The sequence below is a fragment of the Chrysemys picta genome, chromosome 9, assembly GCF_011386835.1.
Source record: "Chrysemys picta bellii isolate R12L10 chromosome 9, ASM1138683v2, whole genome shotgun sequence".
Lineage (NCBI taxonomy): Eukaryota > Metazoa > Chordata > Testudines > Emydidae > Chrysemys > Chrysemys picta.
In genome coordinates this window covers 98,956,291-98,973,952 of record NC_088799.1, presented here as the reverse complement: position 1 = coordinate 98,973,952, position 17,662 = coordinate 98,956,291, and the positions used below count along the sequence as shown (strand labels likewise).

General features: G+C 42.4%; 1 long non-coding RNA gene across 1 annotated transcript in view; it reads right to left on the bottom strand.

Annotated features, from left to right (window-relative positions):
• Positions 1-5,966: 5,966 nt before the first annotated feature.
• Positions 5,967-17,662, bottom strand: part of LOC101934150 (uncharacterized) — a 31,839-nt gene continuing 20,143 nt past the window's right edge. The window contains exon 3 of the long non-coding RNA XR_256347.5: positions 5,967-14,098. This is a non-coding gene — a long non-coding RNA (uncharacterized LOC101934150). The remainder of the gene's footprint in view (positions 14,099-17,662) is intronic.

Sequence of the window (17,662 nt, the reverse complement as noted above, 5' to 3'; positions counted from 1 at the left end):
ATCTATACTCAGAAACATTCACGTCCAGTCAAAATATTTCAAATTCCGGAATAAGTTTATGCTGTAGGATGCAGAGAGAGTACACGAGTACAGTGCAGAAATAAGTCAGCCACAAGAAGTCCTGTTCTACTCTCTGCCTCCCCCAGAAAATGCAACCACCCAAAACCAAGTGAAAGCATCAGAATATTAAAATCAAGAGAACACTTTAGCAAGCAGCAGAAGTCCGTCATCCGACACTCTCCAGATCTTAGCCTGGAAACAGTACTCTCGTGTTTAAACTCACAAGATTTAAGTCAGTAGCTCTAGAAGAGTTACTCTTTCTCTATTTTTCACAGAATATAGCTTCTCCCAAAAACAATTTCTGGAAGTTCTCTCTAATTCACTATATGCCCAGTGTTTACTTCTGAATACAAATATTAAAACCCAAAGTTGTTAATGCATTGAATTATTGCAGCAGAATTTAGGAAGTTTTTCAAAAGTGCCTAAGAGATTTAGAAACACACATTCCATTGAATGTCAATGACCTAGACTCTTCTGAAAATCAACTCCTTCATCTGCGCCAAATATTTAAAATGCAACGGACTGGAGATAACTAACAAAGTGAAATTAGGCAAGCAGCTGTCTGTTTTGTTTTTCTATCTCTTATCCGTCTTTCTGTTTATCTTTACTTATCATCCACATTATTATGATTAAAAATAATTTTAGCAGCACCATAAATATAGACAGCACTTGTACATGTTGACCCAGTCCTGAGAGGTGGTACCTGTGAGCCTCAATGAAAGAGTCCATCTACACTGCATGTGAAAGTGTGGTGGTAGCACAGGTAGTCTTATCCACACTAGCTTTAATCTGGCTAGCACAGGTTACAATAACAGTGCAGATGTTGCAATATGGGCTAGCAACCAGAGTTTTTCCCCAGGCTCCCTGGCGAGCTTGTACAGGGGCAGCTAACCCATGCTGAAGCCTGTACCACCATGTTTACACTGCTATTGCTACCTGCTAGCTAGATAAAAGCTAACACAGGTAGGCCTGTGAATGCACCAATCATATCTTTACTTGCAATGTAGGCATACCCAAAGATTAGGGCCCCATTATACTTGGCATGGTACAAACAAGAAGTAAAAAACAATCTAGGTTTATGACAAGAGACACCAGGTGGATGAGACAGACACAGGGGAGGGAATGAGGCAGCAATAAAATGAGCATTTTTGCATAATAGGCACTCACCTCAACCATGATGTTTGCCTGGCACGTCCATGTGCCTACAATGCCATCCCTTGCACCCCAGATCTGATGCATTGGTCATGCTAGATGGTCTTGGGGGTGCTGAGCATTTCTGTGGGTGTTCCACTTACTTCAGGGGGTTCCAGGAGCATGTAGACCTCATTAGCATATGCGGGTGTCATAAATATAAAGGGAAGGGTAACAACCTTTATGTATGCAGTAAAATAAAATCCCTCCTGGCCAGAGGTACAGAATCACTTACCAGTTCAATTAACCTAGTTGTCACCTGACCAGAAGGACCAATGGGGAAAGAAGATACTTTCAAATCTGGAGTGGGGAGGGGGGAGGAAGGTTTTGTTTGTGCTCTCTTTGTTTTGTTCCCTCTCAGGACAGAGGGAGAGAGAGAGAGACCAACCAACCAAGTAAACCAGCTCCTAAAAAGATCCCAAAATGATACATATACAATTACAGAAATTGTAAGTAATAGCAAGGAAATGTGTTAGGTTATCTTTTGGTTTTAGCTTGTGAATTTTCCCTATGCTAAGAGGTAGTTTTATTCCTGTTTTTTGTAACTGTGAAGTTGAGTCCAGAGGGGAGTCCTCTGTGTTTTAAATCTTGTGTTACTCTGTAAAGTTACCTTCCATCCTGATTTTGCAGGCGTGATTCTTTTACTTTTTTCTTTATAATAAAGTTCTTCTTTTAAGAACCTGATTGATTTTTAGTGTCCTAAAAACCCAAGGGTTTGGTCTGTGCCCACTTTGTTAACCTATTGGTTAGTATATTATTCTCAAGCCACCCCAGGAAAGGGGGTGAAGGGACTTGGGGGAATATTTTGGGGAAACAGGGACTCTAAGTGGTCATTTTCCTGAATCTTTGTCTAAATCACTTGGAGGTGGCAGCAATACCATCCAAGGACAAGGAAAGGATTTGTGCCTTGGGGAAGTTTTTAACCTAAGCTGGTAGAAATAAGCTTAGAGGGTCTTTCATGTGGGTCCCCACATCTGTACCCCAGAGTTCAGCGTGGGGAGGGAACCCTGACAGCTGGTGAGAGATTTCTATATGCCCATAAGGTTCTGGTGGGTAGAGATGTGGAGGGCTGGACTATTTATCTTTGCTGTGGGCTGCAACCTCACTGCTTATCCCGCTTGAACCCTAGCCCCTGTGGCATTGCACATTTATTTTTGCCAGTGTCCACTCTACCTGGCCATAGCATGAAAGGCCAGTGTTATCCAGAGCAGCTGGAGCCCGGGAGGGGAAGGGAAATGCCCGGCCAGCGGCTGGGGTCCGGAGGCACGGGGGCTGCCTGAAGCCGGTAGCGCTGGCTCGGGCAGCTTGGCTCTTAAACAGAGCCAAAGAGTCAGGGGAGGAGCAGAGCAGCTGGAGTCTGGGAGGGGAAGTGTCCGGCCGGCGGCTGAGGTCCGGAGGCACGGGGGCTGCCTGAAGCCGGTAGCGCTGGCTTGGGCAGCTTGGCTCTTAAACAGAGCCGAAGTCTGAGTCAGGGGAGGAGCAGAGCAGCCGCGGGAGGGGAAGTGCCTGGCCGGCATTTTTCCGGACATGTTCGGCTTTTTGGCAATTCCCCCCGGACGGGGGTTTGATTGCCGAAAAGCCGGACATGTCCGGGAAAAAACGGACATATGGTAACCCTAGTGAAGAGGGAAGAGCAAGCTGGAAAAGCACCAGCAATATAACACATCACACTGCAGGTAAGATTATGCTTGTCCTCCGAGAGACACAGACGGGACTTGCCTGAGGTTCCAAAGCGAATTCTGGCAGAGTGAGAATTACAACTCAGCTGACTCGTTCCTCTGCTCTAGGGCCTTCCCCATCGACTTCAATGGGATTGGATCCTTAGCTACAAGACCATCCTCCCTCTGGAACAAGTGAATAACGGTTGTTGCAGTAGCCTGGGACCAAGGGCTGAGCAGAGGTCAGGGGGAGAGTGAAAGGCAGATCCCCAAGTCGATAATTTCAAACAAATGGTTTGTGTGGGTTTCATCTTCTCAGTTCCGAAGCTGACCCTTCCAGCTTACTCCATTCTAGCTGCTGCTTAGCAGACAAGACAGACAAACTCATAAAAGGAGAGCGATGGCAGGAAAATGGCCTGCAGTTCCCTTGCTGACAAGCTCTAGCTAAAAAAATAAAATGTTTTTTGTGTAAGTGCCACTTTTCTTGCCTCTCTGAAGCTCACCTCTGGAATTGAAAGTGCTGCAGGCAGGCACAACCGAGAGAATGAAAGAAACTGAGTGGGCGATCCTAGGAGGCAATATTCTCCTCCAGGGATCAGGGATCTCTCCTTCTGCAAGGTCAGGAAGCTCCTCCAGGGATCAGGCCCTGAGTGAGATTATTTAGGGTGGAGCGAGATCAGGCCGTGCTGTGAAGCATCCGAGAGCAGAAGTCCGTCACAAATCAAATCAAATCAATGCAACAGCTGCCCTTTTATCTTAAGTGGCAGTGATCGTGCGGGAGCTGCTACATAGCTAAACGTGTATCCATTACCTCACCTCCTTGTTGGAGGTGAATGGTATTGTAGTGTATATTACCTTGCTGCTGCTATCTTAAGACACTTAGCTGCAGTTGGTAATAAGAGAAGTAAATATATTTACTGCAGTAGGCAACGAAAGTTAGCCTGTGAGTTCAAGCCCTGGTCTGATTTTCCTGGTGGATTTTACCTCAGCTATTTAGCAACACCAGATAGCACTTTCCACACCTATATAGATTTGAGGTGGTGCGGGAGAGACCCAATGCTAGATGACAGGAGATGATGTAGGCCCTTGAGGAATGAAATGGGACGCTGCCCTCTGCTTTTCCTGCCACACACAGACCACACAGTCTGTACGGGGAGAAAACTTTCTAGAGTTTTGGATGAGTGCCCAAATGATGTCATACTTTGGGATGCCTAACCAAACCAAATCTTTTCTCATGGAAACATTGGGTAGAAGTTAACAGGGCTGAAGCCAATAAAGCTCTATAGGAGTTTGAGAGAGAACTTGAGAAATTACTTAAAAACATATAGGGCCAATTTCTCTGTTGGTGTAACTCCACTGCCATAAATGGAGTTACAGAATTGAATCCTATCTGCTGTAGTTTTTGTTTCTAGAATTCTATAGCAGGGCTATCATTCTTTTTTAAATTCTATAGGCTGTTTTAAACCGCCTCCCCCCCCCCAAAAAAACCCTATAGACAATGCTAATCTTTCTCTTAAAGTCAATACGACTTTTCCATGAGGATCCAAATGTTCTGAAGTTCATCCATCCTGGGAGGATTTGAAACATCCAATTTTCATTAGGAGCAGCAACTCCTAGGTCACTTTTATACCTGCAGACATAAGAACAGACCCCAAAAACTGTACAAAGAAAAGATTAGTCAGGGAAGCAGTCCCATTAGTTGAACACAATTTCGAAACATGTGCCCTTCTCCTTTAGGTTTAATGCCCAAGAAATAATGAGGCTGTTGGAAGCCACTGAATTGTTTGTTATAATCAGAGGTTTATTCATGTAAAGATTTTCTAGCTCCAGCTTTATATTTAGAATCATATAAAACACTGGACCAGGCAATTATTTTGATTCATCACTGCGGCCAGCAACTGATGCATCCAAGTGTGACATGGAATTCTCTGTTTCCTTGTTTCTAGTGTGAGTAGAGGATTTCTATATTAGGAAGTAGCTGTTTTAAAGGTAATATGCAGTTTCAGGAAGGTATTATCAATGGATTTTTCTGTGCGTTGTTCATTTTCATTCATTGCGTTGGAATTCCATCCATAGAATGACTCCCACTGACATCAGTAGCCATTGGAGTAGGCTTCTAATGTAGGTAAAGTGTCAAGTGTCAAAATTTGATCTCGGTTACAATTCTGAATAGACTTTAGTTTGTCCTTATTATCCCCAATGCACAGGTGACGCACAGACACTTGCTCAGAGTTCCACAAGGATGTCTGTAGAAAATTTTCAAGTTTAAATTCAAAATTTCGGTACCAAATTTTGTAGAACTTGTAATTCTTAGACTCCCACTCAGACATTTTTAATTGCCAAAGATATTTTAAGGTGAGCTTTGTGTATATGATATACGTACAGTCAGCTGTAGCTATGCAAAGTGTTTGCATGTTGCCTATACTTTGTCAATGCTCAGTACCAGGATTAAATCCATTTACAAGATACAGTATTGTCTACGGGAAAGTATTTGTTCCAAAAGCCACCAATCAGACAAAAAAAATCTTAATCCAGACAATAAAAGAAAAAAGCAGTTGGCATCTAAGCTACTAAAGAAAGCAAAAGAGAATTTATATAAGATTAAATGTGTTACAAATGAGATTTATAAAGGGATTACAGAAAGCAGTTAGTTAATGCTACTGGCAGTAAACAGAGATTAAAATATTTATCTACTTGTAAAAATATGCATGATTAAATCATTTGTTAAGTAATGAATAGAAGCCACATACTTTACACCGACAACAAATAACACATTCTATTAACACAAATGTTTTATAATGTCCATATATCAAAATATCTCCATGCCTTTCAATATGAATCAAACTCTTCCACACACACATCTGATCAGCCAGTGCTTTACACAGTGCCTCACTAACAGACACACTCACAAAGGTGCAGAATACACAGTAACGTAGGCTTACCAGTGCCTTGTTTACGGGCTAGAGAGAAAGTGCCCCCACGCGGTGGGCAATGAATCCTTCCTTTTCCTCCCTTTGGGGCATCAGATGCCGCTTACGATGACCATTCAACCAGTGCTTATATTCCTTTTTTTTTTTGTGCTTTTATTATTTTACTCTTCAAACAATTACACCTTCCAGTTTTTCTCTTAGCTAGATTGTTTTAGAAAACAGTTCAGGTCTTTATTTTGTAAAAGTACCAGCTTCCTAAAGGCTTCTAAAAGAGAGTGTCCCATGAAATCTCTGAAACACTATGCTCACCATTGGCTTTCTCATGGAACTGTCCTTGGTAGCGAGTTTGGGCTTGGGCTAGCACCATAGATGATTCAGCGGATGGGTTCCAGTATGTACTAGACTTGCCACTCTCTGCCCAGGCCCCCCCAGCTACTCTGCCTGTGTGACCCACCCTTCAGCCTCTACCAAAGAATCTTCCCCTTCTGGCAACCTACGGCCCCCTTGAGCAGTAGGAAAAGAGCGGCTCGGGCCCAACACTGCTGCCCTCAGCCACCCAGTAGATTTGCCATAGTGGAAAAAACAGGGTTAGATTACGCCTTGAAGGATTATGGTCACCCTCAGAGGAAGCTAGGTCTAGGTCCGGAGGACAGTCTCTCCCTGAGTTTCCTGGCATGAAGGGAAGGGCCGTGCAGTTACACACCACCCTGCTCCTTCTAGTGTGCCAGGCCTCCTCTGTGGGTTAGTGCAGAGGTGAGTGATGAGGCCAGGTTTCTGTGGTGCATTTGGAGCTGCTCTGTAGTCATTCATCAAGAGGATAGGTTCTCTCTGTTTGTCTGACTGTGGCCGGGATACTGTATGGCTACAAGGCTTTAAATTAAGAAGGGGGTTGGCTGCACGTGCACAGGAAGGGGGACAATAGACTGACAACAGCTGCTCCCACAAGCCTGCGAGGCAATGCAGAACCAACTGCTTCGAAGGTCTCCTCCCAACACCCCGGTGAGCTGCACAAACTGGTGTAACCAGGCTCAATTGACACAGGAGAGAACCAAGGGTTTTGGCTGGTTTTAAGAAGGGACACAGTGGGGAGAGGGAGGCAGACACTGTTGCGGGGGGGAAACCGACTTCCTGGAAGTCAGGGGCCTGGGATAAGGTAGGCCTACCTAAGCCTGGGAGTAAGATACACCTGTGTAGGGTCTTCTCTTATGCTTTGCCTGGTTCCTATGGCTAAGATTTGACAATACTTCGTTTTGAACAGGCTGTCTGGTCACTGTACTAACCAGTGATCACAGCTCCCAACAAGAGGATATGCAGCTGCCGATCCCAGTTGGGGCTGCTGGGTAAGCATGGCTGGTCTGTGGCCCAGCACCCTGTCCAAGACCGGGAGAACTGCAGGTTTCCACTCCAGGTGAGGTAAAGGCATGAGGCCTGACACTTCAGAGGGGCGTACTCAGAAACCAGGAGAGGGGACAGAGGTAGTCCTGTAACCACAACTGTCTCCAACCCACTGCTGCCCCCTCTTTAGAGTGATACATACCATAGTGCCCCACAGAGACAGAACAATCCCTGAACTCCCTTGAGCCTGGGGACTGTGACTGGCAAAGTGTGGGGGGAAAAACTCCTTTCACGCCCTCCCCAGATAAGAGCCAATAGCAGTTTGGCTCTTACTGTTCTGCCATGGGCTGGCGTAAAATGTTTTAGTACACACTAACTGATCACAACAGTCCTACTGAATAAGACGGGTGCAGCTACTGTGCATTAGCACCTGCTCAGGCCTGCATACGAAGGAGAAACCCCACTTCCTCAGTCTGGCACCCTGTTTCTCCATTCTGATACAGCAGCCTCTTTGCTGGGTCTGGCTGATCTCCTGCTTTCAAAGATAGGCCCCAGTCCCGCAGTGAGCACCAAGCGAGAGCTGGTGTCTACTCCAGCAGTGCTCATTTCAGGATTGGGGCTGTAATAACTTCCAGGAGCTCGCCAGACTATCCCATGCTATTTGAACGTGTTAGAAAATGTGAGAGCGCGTCCTTAATTCAACTCTCCTGAAGCTCTGAAAAGGTTCGGATTGGGTTTGTTTTGAGGCAGGAGGGGAATGCTCATGGTGACTCATTGTATTGCCTCCCTTCCCCCGCCGTTCCTAATTTAAGCTTTTTTACACAAAAACACCATTCTTTGTTTATCGGGGTCACTGCAGTAGAATATGAATTCAGCAGCACAACCATGAAATGGATAAACCAATGAGCAGGATGTAAGTCAAATCAGTGACTCTTCAAAGAAGCAAACAAACAAGCCGCCTCCTCAAATCTACTGCAACTAATAAAGAAGTACTAAAATGCAATTTAGCAAACTCTAACGCAGTAGGAATTTGCAGACTGGCTCCAACCCCAGACCCATCTAGTCTGTGACCCATGGCCAGTCCTAGGTGGTCCAGAGGAAGATGTCAAAGCCCCGCAGGAGGCAGCGGTGGGATAATCCGTGTCCCACAAAGGTCTCATTCTGTCTCTGCTGTACTGTGTTCTTATTCCTATCCTATCTGCTATCTTTAATTGCCTGCTGGCATCTGAGCTCCAGCCATGTCTGACGCTCAACATGTTGCACTCTTATGCTGAACTTCTATAGCAATATTTTCAGGCACTCTCTTTGGTGCATGCTAGACTAACGACAGATCCCTCGTAAAACATTGGCAGAGCCTCAGCTGATGTAAATCTGTATAGCTCTGTCAAAGTCTGTGTTTGCTGTAACAACAGTCTGATGTGGAGTGTCCAATTCCAGCTAGAGTTTTAGATCCATATAATCCCATGACAGATGGATTCAGACGGAAGCAGAATAATGGGCCATTTTTCATCCATGATGCAATTCCACGGGTATCCGTGATGTTGTCAATATGGCTGTGTAAAGTACACACGTCTGGCTGGTTCCAAATATTCTAACAAACTCAAGGATGAGGCAGTATTGAAGTTCTTCACTTGATTGGACGGAGCTGGGAGTTCAATCCTGTCCTAGTTTTTGCTCTTACCCCATGTGCCGGCTGTTGGCTTAAAGTTTTAAAATACTCCGCCAGGAAGATTAAGTAGCACAGGTGGCTCTGCTTCCGTGTCTTCCTTGATACCCACGACAACGGACTGAGCTACACAATGAGTGGCTTCCAGCAGCTGGCTATTTCCTGTGTAGCTTCCTCCACTGGTAATAAATTTACTTCTTGTTACTGGACTGAAAAATTTGGCATTAATAACCGTTCTGGGTGGCCAATTGTTCCCTCTTTCCCTGCTGGGTTAGTCTATTCTAGCTATTCTTTTTGTCTAAGCTTTATTCAAATACCTCTCTTTTATCCTTTAATGTAGTGGTCCCATTGATCTGCGTCAACATTATTAGTTATTTTGTGTTCAGTCTCTTTTATGCATGACGCGTAAGGTCTCTGTGAGCTGTGTTTGTGCTTTTGTACACACAAATGAATCATCCTTTGATAACCATCTGCGGTACTGAAGTTCGTTCTTTCTGTCAACCAGGGCATGATTAAGCTGAGTTTCAAACTATATGAGCAAAAGTTGACACTCGGTTGCGTGCGTGCCTCTAAAACTTGGGAAGATGTAGAGTTTATTTTTTACAAAAAGCATCATGGCATAATTTATGGAATAGGTGCAATGGCAGTCAAAAAAACCAAAGAACGGTAGGATGCATAAGGAATAGGATAGAAAATTATACTGAAAATATGATATATATCAGTGGAATATTATGTTCATTTCAGATCACTTGTCTAAAAAGGAGATAGAAGAAATAGTGGGGGTGTGGAGAAGGGCCACAAGAATGAAGACTAGCTATGGAAAAACACTCATGAGAAAAGAATTTGAAAAGACCAATGAGATTTTCAATGAAACTGAAATGCTACGTACTTAAAACTTATCAAGCAAAATACTGCTTCACCCAGTGCATAATTAGCTTGTGGAATTAATTGCCACAACATACCACTGAGACCAAGAACTTGACAGGGTTCAGGAAGGGAGATGATATTTATATGGATAACAGAAATATAAAGAGTTATAACTGTAAGGGTTGAAATTGTGGAGAAAACAACAACAACAACAAATTTTGTAAACTCTCATACTTCCCGCGTAAGAGAAATTCCTAATGGGGAAGTTAGAAAGAATCTTGGCCTTTGGGGTGGTTACTCCATAGCGGTCTACTGCAATATTTCTAGCAGCCGTCTCTGAAACATCTGAGGTTGGCCTCTGTCAGAGAGAGGATACTGGACTAGATGCATCACCAGTCTGAGCCAACAGGGCTATTTCTCTTTTCTCATTTTAACGTGACTATCAAGTTGAAGCGGCCTCGTCAGACCATTGTGGTAGGTATGAGGGATGCTGTAGTTGCATGTGGTATGGCTGGCCTAGAGGAGGGAGTAAACATCATGCTGATATGAGATCAGGTGATTTGTTATTGTAAATCTTGGAGCCAAAATCTGTCAGATCATGGGGGGTGGAGAGGCTGTTGTCAGTGCTAACATCTCATGATCTACTGGAGCTAGAAACAGATGTGGTATAGCATTGGAAAGCTGGGAATGCAACTTCCGAAGAGTCTGTCAGATGTTTCCAGTCTTGGTAGGAAATGGGGGATCAGCCCTTCAAGGTGCTGGGCACTCTGGACTTGATCCATCAAACCACATAAGCACATGGTTAACTTGAAGCATGTGAATTGCCTCATTGAAGTCAATGGGATTTACTCACTTGCTTCAAGTTAAGCGTGTGCTTAATGGCTTTGCTAGATCAGAGTGTTCAGAATCAAGCCCTAAATTAAGGGAAATTCTTGATTGCAGTCCTTGTAATAGTGGCACTGGTTCTCATTGTTACAGAGCATCTCTTCCTTTCAGACATTCTGCCCCCCAAATATTTGGGGAGTGGATTCAGTAGGACTTTTAGGAAAGACAAGCAGCCTGGAAATTCAGGTGGGGACTGAGATTGGCTTGCAAAACTGAACAAACTAGTATTTGCATGTGCAATTAACACACCTGTGCAGACAGTTAGATGGACTGTAACTTTTTCCTGCATATGTGGATGTGCACCAATGCACACTTTTTTGTTGGTATGGTGTCCTAAAACTTGGCGACAGGCTTCCATTTGGGGAGGCAATGTCAATAGTTTGTCCTTAGACAATAACAATAATATCGTTCCAATGCACAAAACAGTAAGTCCTCAGAACAGATTTGGTAGCTGTTAATTGTAGATTTAGACTGTTTTACCAGAGAGTCCCATCAAGAATAGTTTATTCACTCCTCAGGCTAACGGATCTTAGCCCTCAAGCCCCTGCAGCTGCTTGACTGCAAGCTGTGGGATCTCGTTCACAGGGATATGCCCAAACTGGGGATGCTGATCCATACCCTCATGGACTTTGGAGAAGTTTGGATTCATTTCTGAACTTTGCAACTGATCTCCAGCACTGTCATTAAAGATTGTGAATAGGGAAATTTGTATAGAAAAATAATGCCACTGCTTAACATTTTTCATTGTCTCCATCTGGTAACAGCATCTTCTTATTTTTTTACATCACGCTCCATGCACAGTTTAGAATTATAGAGGTTTTTAAAACATGACAGATTCGTGCAGGCTCATAAGTTTCTTTTGGTCATACATAATGAATGAGCAAATCAATATATTCCTGGTTCTTTTTATGTCCTGTAAAACATGAAATGGGAAGCAGGGGCAAAGCATCCCAAATCTTTGCTGACTTGACTATTGATTTTTAAATAAGTAAGTTCCTTGATCTTTCTTTGTTCTGGTTGCATTTTTGAAGGGTTTCTTTTTACAGTGACATACTGGAAAAACGTAACATCTAAAATATAGCAAAGAATAATTAACAGCTACATATATCGAGAAAATGGGAAGGAAAAATAGCACAGAGAAACATCAACAATAAATAAAAAATAATGAAGTCCAGCAAACTATCATAAAGTAATTGTCAGGAGCAGAGTGAGATATTGTATCTGAACAGATCAATGGGTTTGGAACTTTGATTTTATTATTTGCCATAGTGTTTTGAAACCAGCTGGCATATTAGCTAAAACGTCTGGCCTGTTTCTTGCCTCCTCTGAAGTATGTCTACAGTCACAACATTCACTAAGGCAGGCAATCACTGCATAGAAAGATGATCAGTTTCATACCAATTGAAAGTTCTCCAGCCCCGCCGAGAAGGGGGGAATGATTTGGCTCTTAGTTTGTCATACATTTTAGGCAGAGATCTGCCAAAATTAGACTAGGATTCTCAAAAGTGCCCAGTGTTGGCCTAACTTCCAGGAAGATCAGTGAGAACAGAATGATCCCACTGCTGGGTACTTTTGAAAATTCTACTCTGAGTTTTCCCCTCTTAAAAACAACAAAAAAACATGTACTTGCTACCTATGCTATGGCATGTCCATGGGCTGACTGTGTAGCTGCTGTGTTAGTCAGAGTTCCCCTGTTTATTTAGGTTCTGTGTATGATACTAAGGTTTTTTCCTAAGAAAATCCAGACTTATTCAAAATGTTCTTTTGTTTGCTTGTGAAACATGTTAAGATGGAAGACCTGAGGGAAGAGGCTTATGCAAAATGTCAATACTTCAGAATGGAATATAACAATTCTCTATGTGGAGCAGAATTTTTTTCAAAAATCTTATCTAATTTGTAATTTTATTGTAATTGTAGATATAGGCATCTGGCATGAGTTTTTTTTTTTAAAATACAGTGTCTGAAAATCTAGACTAAAAAGAGAAGTCTGGGGAATCTGTTGTTACTTAAAACATGTGAAACGTGATCCTGCCAGGTGCTGAGTAGAGCTAGTTGGAAAATAGATTTTGCGTCCTGCAAAAAATTTCAAGATTTAAAAAAGAAATCCTGAATTGGGCTGAAGCTCCAAAATTTTGAAATTTCCCTTGAAATGAAAATCTGAAAAATAATTTGTATCCTTTTTTATTTTAATATTTTTTCAATATAAAATAAAGTAAATTTTTAAACAAAAAGTAGAAATGTTTCATTCTGAAAATGTCCAAATGGGACATTTTGAAGCTTTCAAAACTTGTTTCCAATTTTTTAAAAACAAAATTTAGTAAAAATTGATATGATTTCACTAACAAAAAAAATCAGGTTAATCAAATGTCATTTTCCCACCTCTCTCCTGCCATCTTCAGCCTCAGTTTTTTTTGTACACTGTAAATTTACTGAGGGAAGGACTGCCTATTTAATAAAGGCAGTTGGTTGGAAAATGTCTTTTTTCCCCATATGGAAAACGTAGCCGATAACTAACTAGAAAACAAACAAAAAATTGTTTTTGTCAAAATTTTCAGTGAAAAATTTCTACTTTACTTTTCATCAAAAAATGAAAACCTAAGTGTTTTCAGACATAAAATTTCATTTCTGAGGTTTTCAATTTTCCGACAAATAATCAGTTTTTGAGGAAATCAGACACTTTCCAGAAACCTTTTTATTTGATCAAACCCCCAATTTTTGACAAAAAAACACAAACAAAACTACCCAGTTTCAGTGGAAAAGTTTCAACCAGCTCTATCGTTTCTTTGCACAATGGGAACTGATAAGCTTTACTGTCATTCTGCATTAAAATCCTACCCCCTAGCTCTTACATAGCACTTTTACTTCAGTAGATCTCAGCATACTTTACAAAGAGGTCAGTATTATTATCCCCATTGACAGATGGTGAAACTGGGGCACATGGGAGACCAATAAAAATGGTTCATTATGTACTTAAAAATACATACAGTTTTTAAAATTAATACCTCAAAATTCTCCTTAAAAATTGGTTCCATAGCATTTCTCCATGTTCTCCTGTTGCGAGTTAGCTTCACCCCTCAGCCAGGGTGACCAGACATTCTGATATTAGCGAGGCTGTCCTGATATTTGGGGGTTTGTCTTATATATGCAACTATACCCTCCCCACTCACCCCCCCCCCCAAAAGTGTCCCGATTTTTCACACTTGCTATCTGGTCACCCACCCTCAGCCCTTATTTCTAATTAAACAGAAGTCAAAATATTTGGGGAATTTAGTACCCCTCAATCCAGCCCTCTTGTCAGTTGTGTTTGTCTCTCTGCTGTGTTCCTTTTTGGCAGTTTGGTCTGAGAGTCTTGATTATCTTATTGAGGTTTCTTTTTTACAGTATGTCCAGGCCTTATGTCAATCTCTTTTTTCCTCCAGCCAGTTGTGGACAGTTGCCCAAGCATAAAGTTGTGTGAACAATGGGACCTCAAGCCAACCTCTGCTGTCAGTCTCATGTGCTGCTTCCTGTTAAGAGTTGAAAAGCAGAACAATATTGAAAGGTTGTGCTTTTAAATCAGGCTCTTGTTTTCCTTTGTGCCTGCTCTGATAGACTCCTGTGATGTATATTTTAGTATATGTTCATGTGCGGCTAATGAGAAGTCAGAGTTTTATTTACAGAAATGTGGGCTGCATTTGTTAAATTATTGCCTGATGAAAAAACCTTGCTTTGCCATAGACTTACATGCTCATAGGTGCTGGAACGAGGGGTCCTGGGGGTGCTGCTGGACCCCCTGGCTTGTAATGGTTTCCATTATTTACAGGGTTTAGGGTTTGGTTCAATGGATCTTAGCGCCCCCGCTACACAAATTGTTCCAGCCCCCCGTACATGCTGGATTTTTCACATCCGCATTTCTTTCCATCTTGGACTGAGTACTGCATATTGCTACTGACTTATAAAACAGCCAGTAAACCCTGACCACAAAGCTTTTGAGATCATTATATGGCACAAAAAGGTTTAGCTGCAACATTCAACTGCTATTTTAAGTCAGGAAATGGATTTGCACATCATAAAACAGATTTATAAATAGCACAGTTGATTTATAAATCAGACTAATAAGTACTTCATGAAGAAAGATTTAGTTTATAAATCCTCAGGTTGCACTTTGAGATATGTTGACTGATTTATATGAACCAAGATTTTGAAGTTATGCTATTCTGATTAAGTTTATAAGTCCTGCTCTCCTATTTAATTCCTAAGTTTTGATTTATAAGACCTGTTTAGGTTTTTATTGCTTAATTTTTATTATTGCCCTTTGCAATATAAAACTTTATATTATATATGTATATAAAAAAGCTGCACCGTATGGTATTTTTCCTCCAGTTTTCTTTCTGGCACTCCATTAATGAGAATTTGCTGCACTCTGAGCAGGTTTCCAATGTTACTCTTGAGTTTTATTGTGCTCTGAAATCTTCCTCCCTGTTTGTTCAGTCTTCTTTTTTCCTTCCATTTCACCAAATTAACCTAGCCACAGACTGCAGGTTTTAGGGCCTGACCCAAAGCCCATCAGAGTCGGTGAGAATCTTTTCACTGATATCAATGGACTTTGGATCAAGCCAATACTACCCTGAAGTAGTAATCACCTACCAGATATGCTCACACATTTCACAAAGCCTTTGCTTTTTAATTAAAGTCTATTATCACAGACAGCAGTTTCAAGAACATTTTACCAAAAAGTGTCTCTGAATAGAGGGATAGTAGAGCACAAAGATCTTGCAGAAGAAACAGTGACAAAAATCCCCAGCACAATCACTGTTTTTCCTAATGCTCAACATTCCGTATTATCTAAAATTCTTAAAAGTTGTTTTCATTTAATATAATTTGCCATTCCTTCCAATTTAGGGGTTAAAATAGTGTTTTCTCTAGTGCAAAAGAAAAGAAACTCGATGGACTCAACTTCATAGTTGAGAATGTCACAAGAACGAGACAGTGGTTGTATTCTGTTGTATTTCAACCCAGTTTAGGTTTCCCAATATTAAAATTTAAGAACTTGAGTTTGATTCTGGCCAAGGCATGCAAACATGCTTAATTTTTGCATGTTAGCTGTAAGAAGAGTTTTAAGTGAGATGTCAGAGCCGGACCTAGCAGCAAGCCATGCGCAGTAGAAGTTTTTGTGCTGGAAGGTAAATTCCCTCCAAATTCAGAGGTTACTGCAATAGTATGTCCTGAACCACCTGACCCTGACAGTGAGTGAGTATTTTTTCTTACATTTGTTTAGAGGAGACCCTATTTTCTATGTAACAATAATCTGCTCAACAATACTCTTAATACACATGTCAGTACCCTTTTATACTCCAGTAGTGCTGGCTGGCTTCCAGAAAGCTGACTACTCCTAGATCCAGATCAAACATCGAGGGGTCGGGATGGGAAGGGACTACAGCCAGCTGGGAGGGACTGAGACTCTGTGTGCTTCAATGCAGCAGCCCAGAGAAACAGGAGTGCAAGTGGTAGGCCACAGGGCGGCAGTGCCAGACTGTTCCATGAGGATCAACCCTGGCTGAGCAAGCTGAACGCACGCACCGGGGACCGAGGGGGAGCAGGGAGCTGGTGCCTAAGCCTGATCCATGTACGTTGTAGTTCAGTGTCAGAACTGGAAGTGGGGCAGAAGCAGAGAGGCAGCCAAACTAAAGTGGTGGAGCTGGATTGAGTCTGAGGGAGAAGGACGCAGGTGTTTCTTCTATTCCCAGACTGGGAAAGAAAATAAATGTTGATGTTAGGAGAGGTTGGGATCTACTTCCTCTTTTATACTTAGGTTTCTCAGCATTTCATACATAGGTAGAGTCAACTGATGGAGAACTCTGGCAAAAGATGGACATTCCCCCACTTAGGAGTCTGTGGTTCATTAAATTAACATCCCCTGATTTAAGAGCCCACTGTCTAACTATGGGGCAAAAGCTGCTCTCCACTATGATGGTCTAAACCCAGAGTAAATCCACTCCCTTCAATGGAATTCATCCTGATTTACACTTGTGTAAGTCAGAGCAATATTTGACCAAAGGGCTGGATCCCCAAATCCAGCTGAGCTGTGCTTACCCCAGGACGTAGCACAGGATGGGAAGGTGTTTGTAAAAACTGATCTTGACAATGACTGGGGACTGAAATGGCCCTTGTCATAACATCGAGCAGTCTGAGGGCTGCTCTAAGTTACATTGGCTAGAACAGTCCCATAGGGGCCATTTCACCAGCTAGAGGTGTCTGGAGCAAACTGTACACCTGCCACTGCCCCTCCTTCCCTTGGTCTGCTCAGGAGTCCCTTCCAGGTGGGTTATTGTGATCTTATAGCAGTTAGTACTCTGCACTGGAGCCACAGCAACTGTGGTTCAAATCTGCATCATGGTATCTCTTTATGGGGAATAATGGGTTAGGCGGTAATACTGCAGAAAAGGATCTGGGGGTTATAGTGGATCACAAATTGAATATGAGTCGTCAATGTGATGAAGCTGCAAAAAAGGCTAATATCCTTCTGGGGTGTATTAATAGTGTCATATGTAAGACACGGGAAGTCATGCTTCTGCTCTGCTCGGCACAGGTGAGGCCTCATCTGGAGTACTGGGTCCTGTTCTGGGGCTGCACTTTAGGAAAGATGTGGGCACATTGGAAAGAGTCCAGAGGAGAGCAACAAAAATGACAAAAGGTTTCAGAAACTTTTTTAAGGAAAGTTTTAAAAAACTGGGCATGTTGAGTCTTGAGAAAAGACTACTGAGGGGGCACCCAATAACAGTCTTCCCATATATTAAGGGCTGTTATACAAAAGGATGGTGATCAAATTGTTCTCCATATCCATTGAAGGCAAGACAATAAGTAATGGGCTTAATCTGCAGCAAGGGAGATTTAGGTTAGATATTAGGGAAACATTTCTGACTAGAAGGATAGTTAAGTACTGGAACCTCCATCCTGGGAGGTGGAGGTTTTAAGGACAGTTTAGACAAACATTCGCCAGGGATGATCTAGGCATACTTGCTTCCGCCTCAGCGCAGGGTGTTGGATAGGTGACTTATCAAGGTCCCTTCCAGCCCAACGTTTCTCTGATT